Source organism: Carlito syrichta, unplaced genomic scaffold (assembly GCF_000164805.1).
Source record: "Carlito syrichta isolate Samal-C Ts95f unplaced genomic scaffold, Tarsius_syrichta-2.0.1 Scaffold314116, whole genome shotgun sequence".
NCBI classification, from domain to species: domain Eukaryota; kingdom Metazoa; phylum Chordata; class Mammalia; order Primates; family Tarsiidae; genus Carlito; species Carlito syrichta.
The window spans coordinates 264,973-288,044 of NW_007258212.1; the positions used below are offsets into that span (position 1 = coordinate 264,973).

Genomic DNA, 23,072 nt, shown 5'->3' on the forward strand with positions numbered 1-23,072 from the left:
AAGGAACTCAAACATGCCAAAAAGGAAAGAACAAACAGCCCTATTAAAAAGTGGGCAAAAGTTACTTGGAAGGCTGAGGCGGAAGGATTACCTGAACCCAGAAGGTCAAGGCTGCGGTGGCCGTGAGTGTGCCACCGCCCTCCAGCCTAGGAGACAGAGTAAGACTCCAACTCAAAAAAAAAAAAAAGTAGGCAAAAGATATGAATAGACACTTCTCAAAAGAAGGCATACAAGCAGCCAACAGATATAGTTTCACTAATCATCAAAGAAATGTAAATTAAAACCACACTGAGATACCACCTAACTCCAGTCAGGATGACCATCATCAATAACTCAAAAATCAACAGGTGCTAGAGAGAATGTGGGGAAAAGGGAACACTTCTACACTGTTGGTGGGAGTGTAAACTAGTACAACCTCTGTGGAAAACAATTTGGCTATTCCTTAAAAATCGACCTCCCATATGACCCAGCAATCTCCCTTCTGGGAATATACCCAGAGGAACTCAAATCACTCTATGAAAACAATACCTGTGCTTGTGTGTTTATTGCAGCATTATTCACTATAGCAAAGACATGGGCCAATCGTGCTGCCCATCAAAAGTAGACTGGATTTTAAAAATGTGGTACATATACATGATGGACTATTACACAGCCACAAAGAAGGACAAAATTATAAACTTCGTGGCAACTTGGATGGACCTAGAATCTATAATACTCGGTTATCTATCACAGAAACAAAGAACTGGGTACCACATGTTCTCACTCATAAGTGGATCCTGAACAATTATCATAATATTCTAAGAAAGGGATTGGCAGTATTGGCAAACTGTCAGGGTAAGGGGGACACACTTCATCAATTAGGGTACCTGATCTCAAAGCAGGCGAAGTGAGGACCAAAGTGAGTCCCCAACTTTACCAGTGCAATGACCATTTTTATATCTAACCCTGAATGTACCCCGCATCTTGAAAATAAAAAATAAACAGGCTATCAAGCCATGACAAGGCATTGAGAAAAATGCCTATTACTAACTGAAAGAAGACAATCTAACAGGTTACACACTGTATGATTCTAACTATATGACATTCTAGAAAAGGTAAAATTTCTGGCAGGGCAACTAACATTTGCTCTGTTAACTGGGTCCCTGAGTAACATTTATGAGCAGGGCTTCTCTTCAAGCCATGATAAACATGCAGCATGAGCAAAGAAATGGCACATCAGCATAGAGCCACTTTGGAAAAGAGTTTGGTTGTTTCTTCGATGCTAAGCACATACCTACCATAAGATCTAGCCAGTTCACTTACATGTGTTTATCCAAGGGAAATGAAAGCATATGTCTATGCAATGGCTTATATGTAAATGTTCATAACTGCTGTATTTGTAATATCCCCAAACTGGATAAAACCCAAAATGTTCATCAACAGGTGAATGGATAAATAAATCTTGGTGTAGCTATACAACAGAATATGCTACTGAGCAATAAAAATGAATGAACTACTGATATACACACCAACTTGAAGGAATTATGGTGAGTGAAAACAGACAGACAAAAAGAGTATAAACTATATGATTCTGTTTATGTAAAATTCAAAACAACGTGAATGAATGCATAATGATAGAAAACAGATCAGTGATTTCCTAGGGAAAAAGGAGGTGCCTTTACAAAAAGACACGCAGAAACTTGTGGGGACAATGGATATGTTCATGTTCTTGTTTGTGGTGATCATGTCATAGGTGTCTACAGATGTCACGGCTTATTAAATTGTGCATTTTAAATAGTAGAAAAATTTTTCTAGAAGGATATATAAACTGTTGATTGCTTCTTCTGCAGATTTATTTCTTGAGGAATCTTGGTATTCATTAATTACTGCCCTGCACATTTTGGATATTTGATCTTTATGTACTTTCTTTGTAATGATAACATCAGTTCTTCAGATAACTAGCTAGTAGCAGCTAAAAATCTAAAATTCTAACTACACAAGGTTATGAATCAAAATCTATTAGATTGTCTTTGTCTTCTAAGAACCTTTGAAAAATTAATTTCGAAATAAATTTTCATTCTATAACTGTAAGAAAATCAAAACAGTAATTGTAAGGATCTTGATTCATTTTTCCTGGTCCTAGATTCCAATAACTTATAAAGTTTAGAAACCTGTGCAATCTACTTCACTTTATAACGCCTGAGATGTGTTCACTTAATTTGTAGTATCATACAATGGATTTTTCTTTTCGGTGTAGCTGGCATGAGGCTGCATTTCATCCTAAGAAGGAACTCAAAGTCAAAATCAGTTCAAGAAATCATTACAGAAACTATCTGTGCCCACAGCTTTAGTATCTAACAAGAATTCTTGTGCTAGTCTCTGGGCTTATATAAACATAAGAACACAGCTTTGTTCTAATTTTTTATCAGAAAATATTTGTGGATGACTTAAGTCTCTGTGTGAGATGATGGTTGTGTAAAAGTAAGAATGAAGTGATTGGGAAAAATTTCAAAGGAGAAAGTTGAAGATTTTTAAAACTACTGGTTATAGGAGATTAAGGAGCAGGGTATGTTTTGAATTTGAGTAAGAAGGAAATGATGATGGTACTGAAAAAGGGAAGTCCTGTGGGAGGAAACATCAACTCAGTTTCTTCAAAGATTCCAGTAAAAAGGAGGCAAACATCATGTGTATTAGAATGCAGTTCGTAACATGAAAATGTGCATCTGGGTAGTATATAACTACTATTTGTAATATAGTAATAGTGCATAAATAATTAACAAAATAATTACATATATTAGCAATGTAAAATCAGGATTGTTTTAATTTGTAACTGAAACATTAGTATTGATACAAATTACCAATTATGTTGCTGGATTTTCAGACTACATGGCTTAAAAGTTTGCAAATATTCTTTTTTATCTTAACTTTTATCATACCTACTCAATGACTGGAGTAGCTTCTGCTTCTTGCAATTTACATTTTCTATGAAAATAAAATAAGCTGGAGTAAATGAAGATGACATCATCATTTAGATTTAAAAATTTTTAAAGCATCATACTTTTGACAATTGTGGTTCATTTTTATAGAAGCATATATATATATATAATAATAATCAGAAAAAAACTATCACAAATGAGTGAAGAGCACTGCTTGTGGTTAATATTCTCAAATAACAAAAGTCTGGATTAGGAAAAGTGAAATTATGCAATAGGATCTTAATGCACTTGAATACATGTGACACCTCCTCTTTTGTACATATAAAATTTTTAATTATTTTCCCAAATAAAAACTTTAGCATGCACAATCTGACCCAAGATCCTGCTCTAAATGGCCTAATTCACCATGTTTGCTTACCAAAGCAGCCTAACAAAATTCCTCTAAGCATCCAAAGTAGACCAACTCTAACAACTACAGGATGTTACTGAGTACTTCATGATTATGGGAGATTTGATGCTAACAGCCTCATGTAATTAATCAGTCAGTTCCAAATTTCTGACTCTTTTCTAGTCTAACAAAACTAAAGTAGAAAAAGCATTCATCAGTCAATACCTGTAGCCACTGATTTTCAAAATCCAAATGGATCCCATGATGATCAAAATACCAATAGGACGGATGACAAAAATATACAATTTTGCTGATATTTTGGTACCTGTAACTATAGACATAAAAGCATATGATTCAAACGTGGTGCATTCAAACAATGGAACATTAACTAACACTAAAAAGAAAGGAGCTATCAAGTTGTGAAAACACACAGAGGAACTTCAAAGGCACATTGCTAAGTGAAAGGAGCCAATCTGAAAGGCAACAGATTGTAAGTTTCCAAATATATGACATTCCACACAAGGCAAAACTAGGGTGACAACATTGGTTGCCAGGACTTTGGGGGGAGGAAGGGAAGACTAGGTGCAGCACAGAGGACTATTAAGGCAGTGTGACTATTCTGTGTGAGACAATAATTGTTGATGCATGTCGTAGGCATTTGTCCAAATCCATAGAATGTACAATACAAAAGTGAACTCTAATTTAAACTATGGTGGTAATATCTCAATGCATGTTAATCAATTCTAATAAATGTAACACTGTGGTACAGGATGTCCACAGTGGTGGTGGGGAGAGGTTGTGTGTGAGTGGGAGCAGGGGTATGTGATAACCCCTTTCCACTCGTTTTAGCTCTGAGCACTAAAATTGCTCTAAAAGAAAAAAATCTTTTAAAAGTATATATATGGTTAAGGATGTCTCACAGTACATGAAATTCATTTCTACAATTTTAAACACTGCTGACCCATTAGTAGTTGAAGAGATGCTGAAAAAAAATTGCTTTATCAATTCAGACTCCAGAGTTCCCAGCAAGACATCAGCTGATATCAGAATTTTGTTGCTTCATGGATTCACGAGTGGTGAGTAATTATGGGAGAGATGTGAAACTGTAATCTCTGTTACATAAGGAACAGAGTGTTTCTCACCTCCAGCACGCATAAATAAGTGGGTAATTGTAAGGAAGGTAGTTGGAAATGGAATCCTAATCCCCCCTTCCTACCAGGACATTGAAACTAAAACGTATGTATGTCAACAACTTTATTATTAGCTGCTGGCAGCAGTATAAAGTTCTGTCTGACAAGCATGCAAGTCAGTAAAGAAACTGCCAGTTCTCAGAGGCAATCATTTAAAACTGTGCTCCTGGCACTGCATGAATGTGGCTTAGAGGCAGCAGAAGGAAGTGAAGTGGAGGCTAAGAAGGCTGGCATCCAGTCCTTCCACCTTCCTTCCACAGTTGATGTTTTAAGTGTTGGAATTCCCAGTATTTTATTTGAAAAATATAAGAACAAGTTATTGTTTAAAATCATACCATTGTGAAACTCTTTCAAACGAATGAGCACTCTCTCACTGAACCTGTACTAGCAGAGGCCGAAGATCCACCATGCAAGGAAGACACAGAGGAGAACCCTGCACCACATGGAAGTTTGGATCAGGAAGTCCCTTCAATCCTGAGATTCTATAAACATGCCATAATATTGTAATATTGAGGGATGGGGTTTTATACATAACCAAGGCACAATAACTCTTCTCAGGAGATACTGTTAATCTCTTTCAAAACAAAACAAAAGCACGTATCACTTAAATAATGGATATTGAAAAATGGTGGTTTCAACTCATGGGGTTTTATCTTCTCCATTTAAAACTTACTAAAACATTAGTAAGGAAACCTTTAAAGTGAGAGCCTGCAAAAACAAAGAAAACAGGGATGAAGACAAGAACAGATAAAACATTTCAACCTATATTTAAGTGAGAAATGAATAGAAATGGCTAATGATTTACAGAGTGGAAGAAGTAGAAACATTAGCACCCACAAAAATACAGAAATACTCTGATGCAGGAAGCATCAAATAGAAAAACAGGTGTATGTGAGGTGGTGAGAGTGAGGTTTGGGACTAAAAGTTGAGCACTCCTTTGAAAGTCTCTGTTGAGAACAGGGAGGTTTCCAAGTCCTGCTTCACCCTGTGCAGCACACTTACCAACCCAACAAGCAGAGAAAAGAGAGATTGGTTTTGAGAAGATTCACTGGAGAGACATGAGAGTCAAGGGCCCGGACACCATGGAGAGTGAGAATGAAATGCTGGACAGAAAAGAGGATTTAAAGGAAAATATGAGTTCTCAATGGAGGGACGCTCACAGGCACATTCACACACATACACAAGTTCTCCTCTCTCCCTTCCAGAACACTGGTATTCAGGGCTTATCTCTCCAAGACAAGAGACTGAAGGGTAATATTTTGCAGAGCCTGAACAGCCTCAGAGAAATGACCTTCAAGAATCAAAACAAATCTTCAATTTCAAAAAAAAATCTAAAGAATATGATTATCAGTATATGCATGTTGCTTAGAAACAATACAGTAATTAGTAGAAGAAACACTTAAAAATTCAAAAGTACTTACTTCTGGCGAGTAAAATGAGGATGAGGGTTAGAAAAGCAAAGGTTTGAGTGATTTTTGTCATAAGGTTTTATAGATTGATGTGTATGTTGATTAAATAATATTAAATATTTTAAACATAATAAGAAACAGCAGTAAGATGAGAGCAGAGAATAAAGAAACTAAATAGTGATGCACTGAATTAGAGATGTTATAAGATATTTTAGCGATTCTACCAGGAAGAGCTTGGAGAAGAAAATTCTATCAGACCAAAAATTCATAAAGGCAAATAATGAATGACTTTATCCTCTAATAAAACCTAAGTGTTAGTTTCAAAGTATACTTTATCTTTCAATTAACTGTAAGTATTCATTTAAAAAATACTCCTTATGCCAATTAACTACTACTATAGAAGTGAACACTAAAAGTAGAATAAACAAATGCCTGCATTATTATTCTAAACATCTCTCTTTATTATGGGGAGGGAGAAGATGAAATGAAAATAGGAGAGACTATCCTTTAACACAATTTCTCTGCACACTCAGTTCTCTCTTAACATAACCTATCAGAAAGAATGGAAAGATCAAATACAAAACAAGAATTACTGACCAGGATTCAGCTCTATGGACAGATTCTTGTTGCCAGTCAAATGGGAGACAGAGCAGGTCACAGTAGACACACTGTGGCCTTCCCAGTGGCATGTACTCTCAACAGTCACTGTGCCATTGCCCCAACCTTCTTGCTGAGTGACACAGTCTCCCTCTGGGGTCCAGGAGATCTGTGCAGCTGGCTTCCCAGCAACTGCCTTGCACACCACACTTCTGTTCTCACTTAGAAACAGGGTCGCTTCGGGGGAAACTGAAAAAAGAAAAAAAACTTTAGTCTTCACATAAGGGTTATGGATTTAGAGAGACATTTGTTTCTGAAAAAACCATGTTGGCCGGGTGCAGTGGCTCACACGTGTAATCCCAGCACTTCCTTGAGAGGCCAAGGAAGGAGAATCTGTTGAGTTCAGCAATTCGAGACCAACCTAGGCAACGTAGCAATACAATGCTTCTACAAAAAAAACAGAAAAATAAGCTGGGTATGTGTGGTGGTGTGCACCATAGTCGCAGCTACTCAGAAAACTGAGGCGGAAGAATCGCCTGAGCCCAGGAGAGCAAGGCTGCGATGAGTCGTTACCATGCCACTACACTCCAGCCTGAATGACAGAGTGAGATATTGACCTGAAAAAGAAAAAGAAAAAAAATATCGAGTGAAGTGAAATACCACAATATATGATGCCCCTTACCTAACACTTGGAGGTGATATCCATGTTGGAAATTCCCATGCATTGTTGCCATCTCACACTTGTAATACCCATCATGAGTGATGGCCATTGGATCAATCTGAAGGTCGGGATTCTGATCAGGTCTGGAGGCCCAGGTTATTCTCTCATCAGTACAGTTGGTGTCCAAGGACTCATTTGTTTCACTTCTGAAGGATTTTTTACAGGAAGGCTTGTCTCTAAAGTTTATTTCCCACATTATTACCCATGTTGTCAGTAGGATAGGAGGGCAACTGAGCACAACCTTTTCATTGGCCAGTAGAAGATATGAAGAGTTAACTGGACTCACACAGAACAGAAAAATGACTTTTAAAAAAGCTTGATAAAGAACTTCAAGTGTTAAGTTAATCCACAGCACATTACATGAAGTTATACTAGAACATAATTTAGGTAGTGATCTTATTACAGAAATATTATTTTTTTTTATTTTAAAGATGTGGGGTACAATTCAAGGTTAGGTATACAAATGTTCATTATGCACGTACCCTTGCTGATGAAGTGTGAAATATTAGATTTCATTCAAAATTCACATTCACAAAGTATAAATCATATATTGAAACCAACCCAATGATTAACAAATTTTCTCCCATATATTATTATATTAGAAAAATAATATATATTATTAGCTATTTTGAAATTAATTCAAGAGTTTTAATATCTAGAAACAAACAGAAGAAAACAAAATTGTAAAATAAACAAGAAAGGCAATGGTCTAATTCTAATCTTCAAGTGGCAGAGTTATTGTGTTTATCACACAATTCACATGCTTCAGGAAAGAAAATGGAATTAGTGATGTGGTTGTTGCCCAAGTTTTTGTGAGCACAAAAAAAATCTGTAGCATCAAGACTAAATGTCTGTCTCTAAGGTTGTTATTTCAGACAAATATAAATGTGGAAAGGGTATGGTTCTCTCTTTAAAAGTAACTAATATGGCATACAGGTTGAGCTAATTAGACTTTTTATTCAGTTTATTTTTATTTATAGAATCACAAAGTCAGTGAAATCCACAGATCTCAAAAAAAAACCTATTATTCACCAGTTAAGCTATCCCATGAAATGAAAAATAATGTATAGTGATGAAAGATCCTTAGAAATATTTATTTCTACAGTAATGTGGTACATAATGAGAAAAAAAATTTGTTTTCCTTTGGACATTTTCCACCAAAAAAAAAAAAAAAAGATTAATTAGACTTCTGGGCAAGATGGTGACAGAACAGGTTGAACTGTGAGAGTCTCCACAAAAGCAAGTGTCCACAAAGACTCTCCACAAGCGTGGGTGTGTGCCAGTGGGTGAGTGAAAGTCTGCCTGATGGGAGACTAGGGTTCATGCACCCAGGACTCTCCTCCAAAGGTGACTGCAACCCACAACCACCCTGAGATTGGAGACCTGGGTATGTGGATTGTCTGCTGTTCTCAGGGCTCTCTTGAGAGGAGACACCAAGAACAGCTGCCTCTCACCACCAGGAACCTGGCCCATACCATCACCTGCAGTAGCAGACCAGGCACAAGCAAGAGAAGGCAGGTGGTGAAAATCTGGAACAAGGGTATCTGCATAATGAACATTTGTATACCTATACAAAGATGGACACCAACAGGCCCATCTTCTCAGTTATGATTCACCCAGTTCCACCCAGCCTTCATCTTGGGGCCCAAAGGCTATCTTCTCGTCAGGCTCAGAGAGACAGACACCCTTCCTTCACAATGGAACAGGCACAGACACATCAGATCTGAGTGAGAGATTTGACAGCAGCAGCAGCAAGTAGGATGAGTCTGAATCTGATCCATTCTCCTCCCACAGTGATCTGTGGGGCATCTGACCAATGTTGAGAGCAACCCTATCAGCCTGCATTGAGAGTGGAGGGGAAGGGCTGGAGACCAGAGACGATCCCTAAGGCAGAGGCCTGAAAGGAACCTGGAGGCACAGAAACAGCCACAGACAGTGGTTTTGTCTGTTTTTTATTCTTGTTTGCATTCTGTTTTAGTTTTAGCTTTTTTTTCTTCTCTGTTTTTGTTTGCACTTTTGTACTTGCTTTGCTTCTGTTATTTTAATGTTTTTTTTTTAGATTTTCTGTTTATGTATGGGTGTCTTTGAGGGCAAGTACACCAATGGGGGGGTTGTTTGTTTGTTTGTATATATTTTTGTCTTTTTTGTTTTTTCTGTCTTTGTTTGTCTCTCTGTTTATTCATTAATTGGTATGCCTATCTGTTTTCCCTCTTCTTCGCTCTCTCCACCTCCCTTTCCTTTTTCCATTCTTTTCCCTTTTTAAATCTCCTTTTGCTTTCAGGGGGCAAACAGACACCCCACTGCATGGATAGATTGTAAGGTAGTGGGAAGTGGGGTCCAGGGGACCCACGCACCTGTCAACAGACACTGGGATGGGCAGATAGCTGCTGAATCACACCTCCCTCCTTAATTACATCTCAAAATTGCAAAAAACACAGGCCCCCCACCCACAATCCATCTTCAGAATTGAACAAAACCAGAGGATCTACATAAAGAAGAATAGGAGATTGAGCAAACAGAAAAAAGCTATCCCCCCTATCATTGAACAGGAATTAAAGAGGTAAAAAAAAGGGGAGGAGGAAAACCTACACAAATAAAGAAAAACCAAAGAAGAATATGAGTGTCACACAGACCCCTGGGAGATCAGCCACTGAGAATACAGACTTCAGAGATAATCCCTGCAAGAAAACAAAGAGAAGACCAATTCTTAGCCACATAGTTATTTGCCTACACGAAGTAGGTATAAAATAAAAAATTCTAAAGACAGCAAGAGAAAAAGGTCAGACTACTTACTGGGGAAGACCAATTAGAATAGCAGCAGACCTGTCTACAGAAACACTCAGGCTAGGAGAGCTTGGAGTTCAATCTTCAAACTTCTCAAAGATAAGCAATTTCAACCAAGACTTACCTACCCAGTTAAGCTAAGTTTCATCAGTGATAGAGAATTAAAATCCTTCCCAGACATTCAGTCCCTAAGAGTTTATGCTGCCTCCTGACCAACTCTACAAGAAAAACTTAAGAAAGTATTAAACACAGAAGAAAGGAAAAAAATAACATCAATGGCCTTCCCAAGAATGCAAGAAAAAGATTGAAAACACACAATAATCAACCTAAAAATCAAAGGAAAGACAACAAACAAATAAACAAACAGCAACAACAACAACAAACTCTATAAGAACCCCATGACAGGGATAAACTCTCACATCTCAATAATTAGCCTGAACGTGAATGGACTAAATACACCACTGAAAAAACAGAATGGCAAAATGAATAAAATATCATGAGACAACAATTTACTGTCTCCAAGAGATTCATCTCACCAGAAAGGACACTCAAAGACTAAAAAATAAGAGGATGAGAAACAAATTTCAGGCAAACAGAACACAAAAGAAAGCAGGAGCTATGATCTTAATATCAGATAAAATACACTTTAAGCTATCAAAATATTAAAAAGATATGGAAAGTCACTATATAATGATAAAAGATTCAATATATCAATAAGAAATATTCATCCTAAACATATATGCACCCCAAAAAGGAGCACCAACTTTCATAAAGCAGTTTCTAGGTAAACTAAAAAAAGATATTGACTCTAACACAGTCATAACTGGGGACTTAAATACCCCACTAACAACTCTAGTCAGATCATCACACAAAAAGTCAACAAGGAGATCTGGAACTCAATGTGATGCTTGACCAAATGGACTTAATTGATACCTAAAGAACACTCCACCCAACAACCACAGAATATACATTCTACTCATCACCACATGGAACATACTCTAAGATCGAACACATCCTCGGCCATAAATAAAGGATAAACAAATTTCATAAGATTGAAATTCTGCCATGCACCTTCTCAGATCACAGTGGAATAAAAATAAATATCAACACCAACAAAGTTCCCCCAAAACCCACAAAGACATGAACACTAAACAGCATGACACTAAACAACTCTTGAGTCAACATGGAAATCAAAACAGAGATTGAAAGATACCTGGAAACAAATGAAAATGAAGAAACATCTTATCAAAATCTCTGGGATGCTATGAAAACAGTCTTAAGAGGGGAATTCATTTCTCTATGAACACACGTGAAGAAAATGGAAAGACACAAGTTAACAACCTAACAAATCACCTAAGGAAGCTGGAAAAGCAAGACCACCAAAACTCTAACTTCAGCAGAAGAATTCAGATCACCAAAATAAAAGTCCAAATTTCGGACATAGTAGATAAAAATATAATTTAAAAAAAAAAATCAATGAAACCAAAAGCTGGTTTTTTGAAAGGACAAACAAGATTGATGGACCCTTGGCTAGTAAGACCAAGAAAAAGGGAGAAAAAACCCAAATAAACACAATGAGAAATACAAAAGATCAAATCACAACTGACCCTGAAGAAATACAAAAGATTATCAGAGATTACTATATACACCTGTATGGAAACAAACTCAAAAACCTAAATGAAATGGAGGACTTTCTGAAATCACACAACCTCCCTTAGTTGAAACAAGAAGAAATCAAGACCTTAAATAGACCAGTCACAACCCAGGAAATCGACTATGTCAAAAGAAAACTACCTACCAAAAAAAACCCTGGACCAGAGGCTTTCCAGCAGAATTCTACAAAACATACAAGGAAGAGGTGATACCAATCCCATTGAAAGTATTCTAAGCAATCGAGAAAGATAAAACACTCCCCCAATCATTTTATGAAACTAATATCACATTGATATCCAAACCAGGTAAAGATCCAACAAAGAACGAGAACTACAGACCAATATCTTTGATGAACATAGAAGCTAAAATTCTCAACAAGGTTCTAGCAAACTGGATCCAACAACACATCTCAAAAATCATCCACCATGACCATTAGGCTTCATCGTCAGGATGCAGGGCTGGTTCAACATTCGCAAGACCATAAACATAATTAAATACATCAACAGATGTAAAAAAACAAAAAAAAAAATCCAAATGATTATATCATTAGACACAGTAAAAGCCTTCTATAAAATCCAGCACCCCTTCTTGATAAAAACCCTCGAACATCTATGCATAGATGGAACATATCTCAAGATAGTAAGAGCCATCTATGAGAAACCCACAGCCAACATACTGCTAAACAGGTAGAAATTGGAAACATTTCCCCTGAAAACCAGAGCAAGACATTCTCACCCTTCCTGTTCAACATAGTATTGGAAGTCCTAACTAGAGCAATCAGACAACAGAAGGAAATCAGGGATATCCAAGTAGGAGAAGAGAAAGTTAAGTTATCCCTCTTTGCAGATGACATGATTCTATACCTCAAAAAACCAAGAGAATCTGTCAAAAACCTCCTTGCACTGTCAAAAAACTTTGGCAAAGTCTCAGGGTATAAAATAAATGTGCAAAAGTCAGTCACATTCTTATACACCAACAATAAACAAACAGAAACACAAATAAAAAGCACAATCCCATTCACAATAGCCACAAAAAAGAATGAAATACCTTGGCATCTTCCTAATCAGAGAAGTGAAAGATATTTACAATGAAAACTACAAAACACTGCTCAAAAAAATCAAGATGACACAAACAAATGGATACATTTTCCATGCTCATGGATTGGAAGAATCAACATTGGAACTGGCAACCAATTCCTGATCAAACCCCCAAGTGCCCATGCCATAAGAGATAAGATAGACAAGTAGTACCTTATCAACTGACAATCTTCTATAAAGCCAAATAAATCATCAAGAGCACAGAAAGACAGCCCATGGACTGGAAAGAAATATTTGCCAACTGTATATCTGACAAAGGCCTTACAACTAGGATCTATAAGGAACTCAAATATGCTGAAAAAAAAAAAAGCCCCATTTCAAAGTGAGCAAAAGATATGAATAGAAACTTCTCAAAAGAAGACATACAAGCAGTAAACAGACACATGAAAAAATATTTAGCCTCACTGGTCATCAAAGAAGTGGAAATTAAAACCACACTGAGATATCACCTAACTCCAATCAGGATGGCCATCATCAATAACTCAAAAATCAACAGATGCTGTAAAAGATATGGGGTAAAAGGAACACCTCTACACTGTTGGTGGAAGTGTAAACTAGTCCAACTTCTGTGGAAAACAGTTTGGAAAATCCTAAAAGATCTAAAAATCGACCTTCTATTCAGCCCCGCAATCTCCCTGCTGGGAATATAGCCAGTGAAACTCAAATCACTCCATGAAAAAGATGCCTGCACATGCATGTTTATTGCAGCATTGTTCACAATAGTAAAAACATGGAATCAACAGTGCTGTTCATCAAAAGAGGACTGGATAAAAAAAAGTGCTACATATTCATGATGAATATTATGCAGCCATATAGAAGGACACAATTATGAACTTCACAGAAAGTTGCATGGACTTAGAGTCTATAATACTGAGTGATCTATCACAGAAACAAAGAACTGAATATCACATATTCTCATACATAAGTGGACCTTGAACAATTATCGTACTACTATAAGAAAAGGATTTGCAGTAGTGGGAATCTGCCAGGGGGTGGGGGGGTACCCCTCATCAGTAAGGGTACCTGCATAATGAACATTTGTACCTAACCCTGAATCATAACTCACATCTTTAAAATTAAAAATTTAAATTAAAAAAGAAAGAAAAATAACCTGAAGGAGCTGAGAGAGTGGGTGTGTGATATCTTGGGGTGGCACTGCAGGGATGGGAAGCAAAAAGAAAGAAAAAAGAAGTACTCAGCCCCATCAAACTAAAAAACCTCTATACAACTAAGGAAAAATCAGCAGGGTAACTGGGAAAAATTCAAATACAGAATGAGAGAAAATATTTGCAAACCATACATCTGATAAGGGGTTGATATCCAAAATATAAAAGGAACTCAATCTACTCAATAACGGGAAAACAAATAACTCTATTAAAAATGGGCAATGGACCTGAATTGACATTTCTTAAAAAAAGATATACAAATGGCCAACAAGTATATGAAAAACTGCTCAGCCCCACTAATCATCAGGGAAATGCAAATGAAAACTACAATGAGATAGCAACTCATACCTATTAGAATAACTGTTATCAACAAGACAAAAAAGATGACAAGTTTTGGCAAGGATGTAGAGAAAAGGGAGTCCTTGTATATAGAGGTTGACCTTTTTTGTTCATCTTTTTAAGGAAAAATTAAGCCCCACAACCTGAAAGCATGTTCCAACATAGAATCTTATGCTTCCCATAAACTGACAGAAAATGTCCATGAGTGATACAGTTTACTGAGAGGTGAGCAGGTGACCCAGTGTGTGTCACTACTCACCTATTACAAGGTGTCAGTGATGTCATTGCTATAGCATAAGCAGAATCGGCTACAGTGAGACAAAGTTTTTATGTGGATGAAGTTTGTTTTTGCTAAATCCTGCATTTAATATCTCTTCTCTCCTGCTTTGGTGTCACCTGTCTCTTTTGTGGTACTCAAGCCCTTGAATATCATGGTCAAATAATGATGAAATAATTAGATGAAGAATGAGGGAGGACCTTAACACAGACCTGAGAGCTAGTTAAATCCATGTTCCTTTCACCACTCCAAGTTGGCAAATGTTCAGAGGCAAGCAAGAACATGGTTTGTTTGGAGAACAATTAGAGGTTGGGTCATTGAGGGTCTCTTATACCACAACACTCAGATCATCATGATCTGCAAGTAGACACAAGGCTGGCCTTCAGCCAGACAATCAGCTAATGTTTCTAAGAAAGTTCAATTCTCCATCCCTTCACTGCTGGCCCATAGATAAAGAAGCATATTACCTTCTGTGGGAGGCGATGAATTGTTCAGTGTCATCTGTTTTCCACCCATCAGTGAAATACTTGAAGCTAGAAAATATTTAGAGACTAATAAAGCCGAGTGTGATGGCATGCATCTGTAGTTCCAGCTACTTAGAAGGCTGAGGTGGAAGGATTGCTGGAGCCCCTCGGGTTGACGCTGGGGTGGGTTGGGGAATTAGAAAGAGGTAGAGGCAGGGTTACCTTATACAAAAGAGTTGACAACAAGAGGTGTCTCATGGGATATCATTAATAAACAGCGTATAAGCATAATTTTCAAGATGTTAATATATTTCTCTTCCTAATGACAGCATAACTTCTCATTTTGTTTTTTCAGTATTTTGGTGTAATTTTGATTATGATCGTCCATCATGTTTAACCAGACTTTATGAAGAAACAGTGTCTTCTGCTCTGAGTACATACAATTGATGTATTTTTTTTTTTAACTAGAGTCTCACTCTTATCGCCCAGGCTGGAGTACAGTGGAAAAGATGAACAGAAATATATCAGAACATAACTAAATAAAATTGAGCCTAAAAAGAAATACAAAAGGTTATTCCTTCTTAAAGATTAACAAAAATTGGCAAGGATTAGCTGGATGAACTAAGAAAAATATAGAGAAGACCCAAATAAATTAAATCAGAAATGAAAGGTTATGGTAGGGTATGGTTACAGTTAGGAATTAGGGTTAGGGTTAGGGTACGACTACAGAAATAGAGAAGATTATTAGAAATTATTATGAACAACTAAACACTAATAAATTCTAAAGCCTGTAGGAAATGGATAAATTCCTGGATACATTCAACTTACCGAGATTAAACTACCAAGAAACAAAAAACCTGAATAGTCCAGAAGACTCACACCACTCTATCTGAAATAGATCCAGCAGACAGAAATTCAGTAAGGACATAGCTGAACTAACTAAACAGCAGCATCAACTAACTGGGTATAACTGACATCTACAGACTACCTTTTCCAGCGACAGCAGAATACCTATTTCTTTTAAACTCAGGTGGAACTTGTACCAAGATAGACCACATTCTGAGCCTTAAAACAGATCTTAACAAGTTTAAAAAAATAGAGATCATATCATGTCTGCCTTCAGACCACAATAGAATTAAACTGGAAATCAATGACAAAAAAGGTAGCTGGAAAAACCAAAACTGTTTGGAGGTTATACTACACACTTCTAAATAATGCATGGTGAAAGAAGTCTAAAGAAATTTTTAAATGTTTTGAACTAAATGAAATGAAGACATGAATTATCAAAATCTGTGGGATACAGCAAGATTAGTGCTTAGAAGAAAATAGCATTGAATGCATACATTAGAAAAGAAGATTTAAAAATCAATCATTCAAACTATAACTTTAAGAAACTAGAAAAAAAAGCAAATTAAATCCAAAGTAGAGAAGAAAAAAAATAACAAAAATTAGAGCAAAAATCAATGACATTGAAAATGGAAACTCAATAGAGAAAATCAACAAAACCAAAAACTGGAACTTTGAAAGGATCAATAAAATTGATAAGTTACTGAGCCGACTAATAAAGAAAAAAGGGAGATGATACAAGTTACTAATATCTGATATGAAAGAAGGAACATCACTATAGATCACATTTACAGTAAAATGATTAAAAGGGAATGCTATAAACACTTTGCTCACAAATGTGATAACATAAATGAAATAGAACAATTCCTTAAAAGATACAATCTGCCAAAACTCACAAAAGAAGAAATAAGCAATTTGAATAGGCCAATATCTATTAAATAAATTGAGTCAATAATTAATAATTTTCTAAAACAGCATGAGGCTCAGATGGATTCACTGGTCAATTCTGTCAAATATTTTAAAAAGACATTATACCAATTCTTTCTCATCTCTTTCAGAAGATAGAAGCAGAGGGAATACTTCCAAATTCATTCTACAAGTTTGGCAGCATCCTAATACCAAAATCAGACGAAGGCATTACAATCCCCAAAGTCTTGTTCAACATGATACACAATCAACTTACTTGATGAAAATTACACAAAATTATACCAAACCAGACACAGGCATTACAAAGAAAAAAAAGAAATCCACAGACCAGTAATTCCCATAAACATACATTAAAAATTATCAATAAAATATTAGCAAATCAAATCCAAGAATGTATAAAAAGAATGATACTCCATGGCCAAGTGGGATTTATCCTGGCATGAAATTCTGGTTTAACATTGAAAAGTCAATTAATAAAATCCATCACTTCAATAGAAAAAGAATCACATGATCAAATCCGTAGACAAAAAACATTTGACAAAATCCAACACTCATTTATGAATTTTTAAAACTCTCAGTAAAGAAATTTTTCAATTGAATAAAGAATATGTACAGAAAACCTACAGCTAACATTATGATTAATGGTGAGAAATCAAAGCTTTCTTACTAAGATCAGTCACAAGGTAAAGATGATCTCTCTCATCACTGCTTTTCCGCTGGAATTTCTAACTAAAGAAATACACAAGAAAAAATAAGTAAAAGGGATCAAGATTGGTAATGATGAAATGAAACTTCATTTTTGTTCACAGATGACATACCTGCTTATTTAGAAAATCTGATAGAGAGGGGAAGCGGCAAGATGGCGAGGGGGCAAACCGATCTCTGAAGCCCTCTGCAAAGGAGATCTGCAGTGGGTCTCTGACTCTCGCCCCGGGGGACTGTGGACCCCAACATCGCAGCCTGCTCTTCATACGGAGCTCAGCAGTTGCCACCGCTGGGACATCGCAACGGACTGGACAGTCACTACGGCGCAAACGGTACCGCCGCAGCGCCCCCCGCCACTGCTGCCGCTGCCGCAGCCTCTGTGACAGCCGTAGCACATCACACCACCTGGGCCTGAGGCGATCGACATTAAACCCCTTCAGGGAAGATCTGCTGGGATCGCTGCCACCTCTCCTGCAACCGAGACTGTCCTGCCCACCATAAGGCTCCTGTTGCCTGCCCTGAGGCAGGCAGCCATCTTGTTCCTGTCCGGCCCCACCCCCTCTGGGGCGAGCAGCTGAGATAGCACCACCTGCTGGCGATTCAAGGTAACAACACCAAAACGGGAGAAATAAGCTTGAAAAAGACATAGACCAGAGTGCTGAACGGAGGGTAATCTGAACTGTCCTTCACAGCAGATCAGGGGCAACTGACCCTAACTGCAAACTAATTTACCAGCTTGAAAAGAAAACTAGAAATCAGACCTGAAAGGACATTGGATTTAAACGAAATGTCTCAGAGTGTGCTTCATTGATTCTATTAGTTTAATGACTTAATTCTATTCCTACTGTATTGTTCCCTTTTTTTCTCTTTCCCTTTTCCTTTTCTTCTCTTTTCTTCTCTCTGTAAACCATATCTTTGTATAGAGGAACAGCACACTAACAAGGTGGTTGGTTAGCTAGTATGTTAGCATCACTATATGTTTTATTTTTATTTTTTATTTTTTGTATGAGAGTTGGTTCGTCTGTAGCTGTGGTCTATTGTTTTTATCTGTATCAGTATAGGCCTCTCTCTCTATTTGTTGGCACACTCGTTTGTTTCCCCCCTTACTCCTCTATCACTCCACTGCCCTCTTCAACCCACTATCTGTTCCATTCTCTCCCCTCTGCTAACCACATTTTATTTCAGGGAGTAAACCTACAGCCCCACTGCATGGACAAATTCCAGGGCAGTGGGAAGTGGGTTCTACATCATCCACACACCTGTCAGAGAATACCAAGAACTGCAGACAGATTTTGAATCATAGCTCTCCCCTTACGTAAATCTCAAAACTGCAAAAAGGACCACCTCCAACCTACAGTGCAACTGCAGAATTGAACAAAGTAAGAGGACATACATAAAGAATAGGAGATTGAACAAACAGAAGTAAAACCAATCCCTTTACCCCTGAATAACAGAATTAAAGAAGATGGAGATGTGGAGGGAAGGAAAAAGTAGGGAGGGGGAAAAACTGCACAAATGAAGAAAAACCAAAAGAAGAATATAGGTCTCACACAGACCCTGGGAAATCAGACACTGAGAAAACAGATTCTGGAACACAAACAATGAAGAGCCCCCAGAATGACTGGTTACATGCAACAAACCCAGACATCAAGACATTAATGGAGAGAATTTTAAAAATAGAGGAGAGACAAGAGGAAAATAGGAAGGAGCTGATGTCAGAAATGACAGCACTAAAGAATACTGTGATGGAAATGAACAACAGACTAATAAGCATGGAAAGCAGAATCAGCCAAGCCGAAGAAAGAATCTCAGAGCTCGAAGACCAAAACACAGAACTAACCCAAACTGTCAAAAGCATAGAAAAGAAGCTCAAAAAGACAGAACAAAACCTGCAAGAGATGAATGATCACTTCAAGAGACCAAACCTAAGAATAATTGGGCTTCCTGAGGTAGAAAGAGAAACAGAAGCCACACTGGAACAAACATTTCATGAAATCATTCAAGAAAACTTCCCTCATCTCATTAAGGATGAAAAAATTCAAACACAAGAGATTCAGAGAACCCCTGCAAGACAACAAATGAGAAGACCAACTCCCAGACACATAATAATTTGCCTAAACAAAGTAACTATAAAAGGAAAAATCCTAAAGGCAGCAAGAGAAAAAGGCCAGACTACCTACCAGGGAACACCAATTAGAATAGCAGCAGATTTATCCACAGAAACTCTTCAGGCCAGGAGAGCCTGGAGCCCTATCTTCAAAGTTCTAAAAGAGAAACAATTTCAACCAAGAATAACCTACCCAGCCAAAGTAAGCTTCATTAATGAGGGAGAATTGAAATCTTTTCCAGACATCCAATCCCTAAGAACCTACGCTGCCACCAGACCACCTCTACAAGAAGCACTTAAGAAAGTACTGAACACAAGAAAAAGAAAAAAGAACAGCATTCTTCACAACAGTACAGGCAAAAGATTAAAAACACACATGAACCAATTCCAAAACCCAAAGAGAGACAACAAACAAACAGGAACAACTCTGTAAGAACCTTATGACAGGGATCAACTCTTGCATTTCAGTTATTAGCCTAAATGTGAATGGACTAAATGCACCGCTGAAAAGACATAGAATGCCAAAATGGATAAAATATCATCAGGCAACAATCTATTGCCTTCAAGAGACTCACCTCACTAGAAAGGACACCCACAGACTCAAAGTAAGAGGATAGGAAAAAAACTTTCAGGCGAACGGAATACAAAAGAAAGGAGGAGTAGTGATCTTAATTTCAGACAAAATACCCTTCGAGGTACTAAAAATCAAAAAAGATACAGAAGGCCACTACATAATGATAAAAGGCTCAATCCATCAACAAGAAATATCTATCCTAAACATATATGCACCCAACATAGGTGCGCCAACTTTCATAAAGCAACTTCTTGGAAAACTAAAGAAAGATATCGACTCTAACACTATCATAACTGGGGACTTTAATACACCACTCACAACCCTAGACAGATCATCAGGACAAAAAATCAGCAAGGAGATCCGGAACCTCAATATGACTTTGGACCAAATGGACTTAATTGATACCTACAGAAGACTCCATCCAAAGACCACAGACCAAACATTCTACTCATCACCACATGGAACATATTCTAAGATCGACCACATATGTTTATTGCAGCGTTGTTCACAATAGCAAGAACCTGGAAACAGACATGCTGCCCATCAAAAGAAGACTGGATTAAAAAATGTGGTACATATACACAATGGAATACTATGCAGCCATAAAAAAGAACAAAATCATGAATTTCGCAGCAACCTGGATGGAACTAGAGTCTATAATACTGAGTGACCTCTCACAGAAACAAAGATCCAAGTATCACATGTTCTCACTCATATAATGGACCTTGAACATCCAATGTAATACTATAAGAAAATGACTGACAGTACTGGGAAACTATGGGGGGGGAGGGGGATGGGATTAACAGTAGCAAATAACTGTCTGGGGATGGGAAAACCCCTCTTATCAACAGGGTGCCTGAATGAAACGTAATTGTACACCTAACCCTTAACTGTACCCCAGAAAACCATAATAAAAAATATTGATTAATAAAACAAAAAAAGAAAATCTGATAGAATTGACAAACTCCTGGAACTAATAAGTGATAGCACCCCTAAAAATGAAGCATATATGTACAAATCTATATGTACAAGATCTGTATAAGGAACTCTGAAGAAAGAAATCAGAGAAAAACTAAGTAAATGAAGAAATATTTCTTGCTCACAGATAGGATGATTCAATACTATCAAAATGTCAGTTTTTCCCAACTTCATCTATGGATTCAATGCAATTCCATTATCAGAGAAGGAGAGGAAGCTATAAGCCCACACTTCACTTCACCTGCATGTAACTTATTTATGTAGTAGAACCTCTCTTGTACCCTACAACTCTAAAATTTAAAAAATAATTATTAAAAAAATATTTTTGGTCAGGCATGGGGGCTGATACCTGTAATTCCAGCACTTTGGGAGGCCCAGGTAGGAGGATCACCTGAGCCCAGGAAGTTGAGGATGCAGTGAACTATGATCGTGCCACTGCACTCCAACCTCGGAGGCAGATTGAGACCCTGACATAAAAAATATATATATATTTACATGATATTTAAAAATGACTAATATATACATTCTAAATAATTTACTTCACAGAAAAATGGAGAAAAGGGTCCCTTATTCCACAACACTCAGATTACCATGTTCCTTGAGTAGTCACAAGGCTGGCCTCCACCTCAGCCATCAGCTGATGTTTCTAACAAGGTTCAACTTGCCATTCCTCAGTGCTGGTTGCTATATAAGAAGGCACGTTACCTTCTGTGGGAATTGTTAAATCGTTCAATGTCATCTACTTTCAATCCATTCATGAACGACTTAAAGCTAGAAAATACACTGAAATGCATAAATGAAATGCATAAGTGAAAGCAATGTTACGTACTCAAATAGAGTGGGTGCCACTGTTTCTTCCCAAAGTCTTATTCAACGTGACAGGCAATCAGTTTACCTTACTAAAATTATGCAAAAATCATTGTAAAGTGGAAGATAGAAGTTTTATGCCATCATTAGAATAAAAAAATGTTTACATCTTAAAAATTATACTTATAAGCAGTTAATGAAGGATTTCTCTTTCATGGGACACCTTGTTTTGTCACTTTATCCAGTAGGCAGAAGAAATAGGGAGCTACTGAGTTTAGAAGAAGAAGGTGGTTTTAACTGAGGGATATTTCACCCAGTGAATTGGTTATACCAGGAAAGATGACTTTGAAAAAGAGACTAGGCATAGGGAGATTATCAGTACTCTCCAGGAGAAAGGTAATAAACTAAGACAGAGCATAATTGCCTTATGACACAGGCAATTAAAAAGAACAATACAGTTTCCTGTAGGAAAGTCTCTCACACATGAGACTACTCTCTGTGTAATAAAAGTGAAGAAATACCAGAAGATTAGGTTCCAAAAAGAAGCGAGATGAACAAGAAGTCGTTCAAATGAATTAGAAATGGTACCTGTCGTTGACAGTTTCCTCTTTAGTGTTTGCATTCCCTTTGCTTTTTCCCCCCAAGTTTAAAAATTCCCTTTATTCTGCAATAAGGGTAATTGCAAACTGAGACTCATACATGCCACTTCAAAATCATTGCAGTGTGTCTTTATCTCATTAAATACCTGAGAAACTCTAAACTAGCAGCAAAATTTAAAAAAAAAAAACTAAAATAAAAATGGACAGAGACATCTGTAAACAAATTCTTCCCAAGATATACACATTCTCTAGCAAAATCCAAGTGTTGAAGACATGTGTTTGATGAGGCATTCTTCTGGTATTAACAGTAAGTTGAGATGTTGCAGTTAAATTTTTAAAAATTTAAATGGCAATATTTTTAAGTAGAAACATTTAAAAATGACTTGCACCAGCAGTTCACTTTTTAAAAGATGTTCCAACATCAAACATTTAAAATTTAAGAGTTTGTTAAGTTTAAAAAAGTTTTTAAAATGAATTCGGTTTAGTTTTATGTAAAACTTTTACGATATTATTTACATTTTCTCATTTC

The 23,072-nt window shown here is 37.0% G+C and overlaps 1 pseudogene; it reads right to left on the reverse strand.

Moving 5' to 3' along the window:
* Nucleotides 1-2,142: 2,142 nt before the first annotated feature.
* On the reverse strand, nt 2,143-21,895 carry LOC103273665 (annotated as a pseudogene).
* Between the last annotated feature and the right edge of the window lie 1,177 nt (nt 21,896-23,072).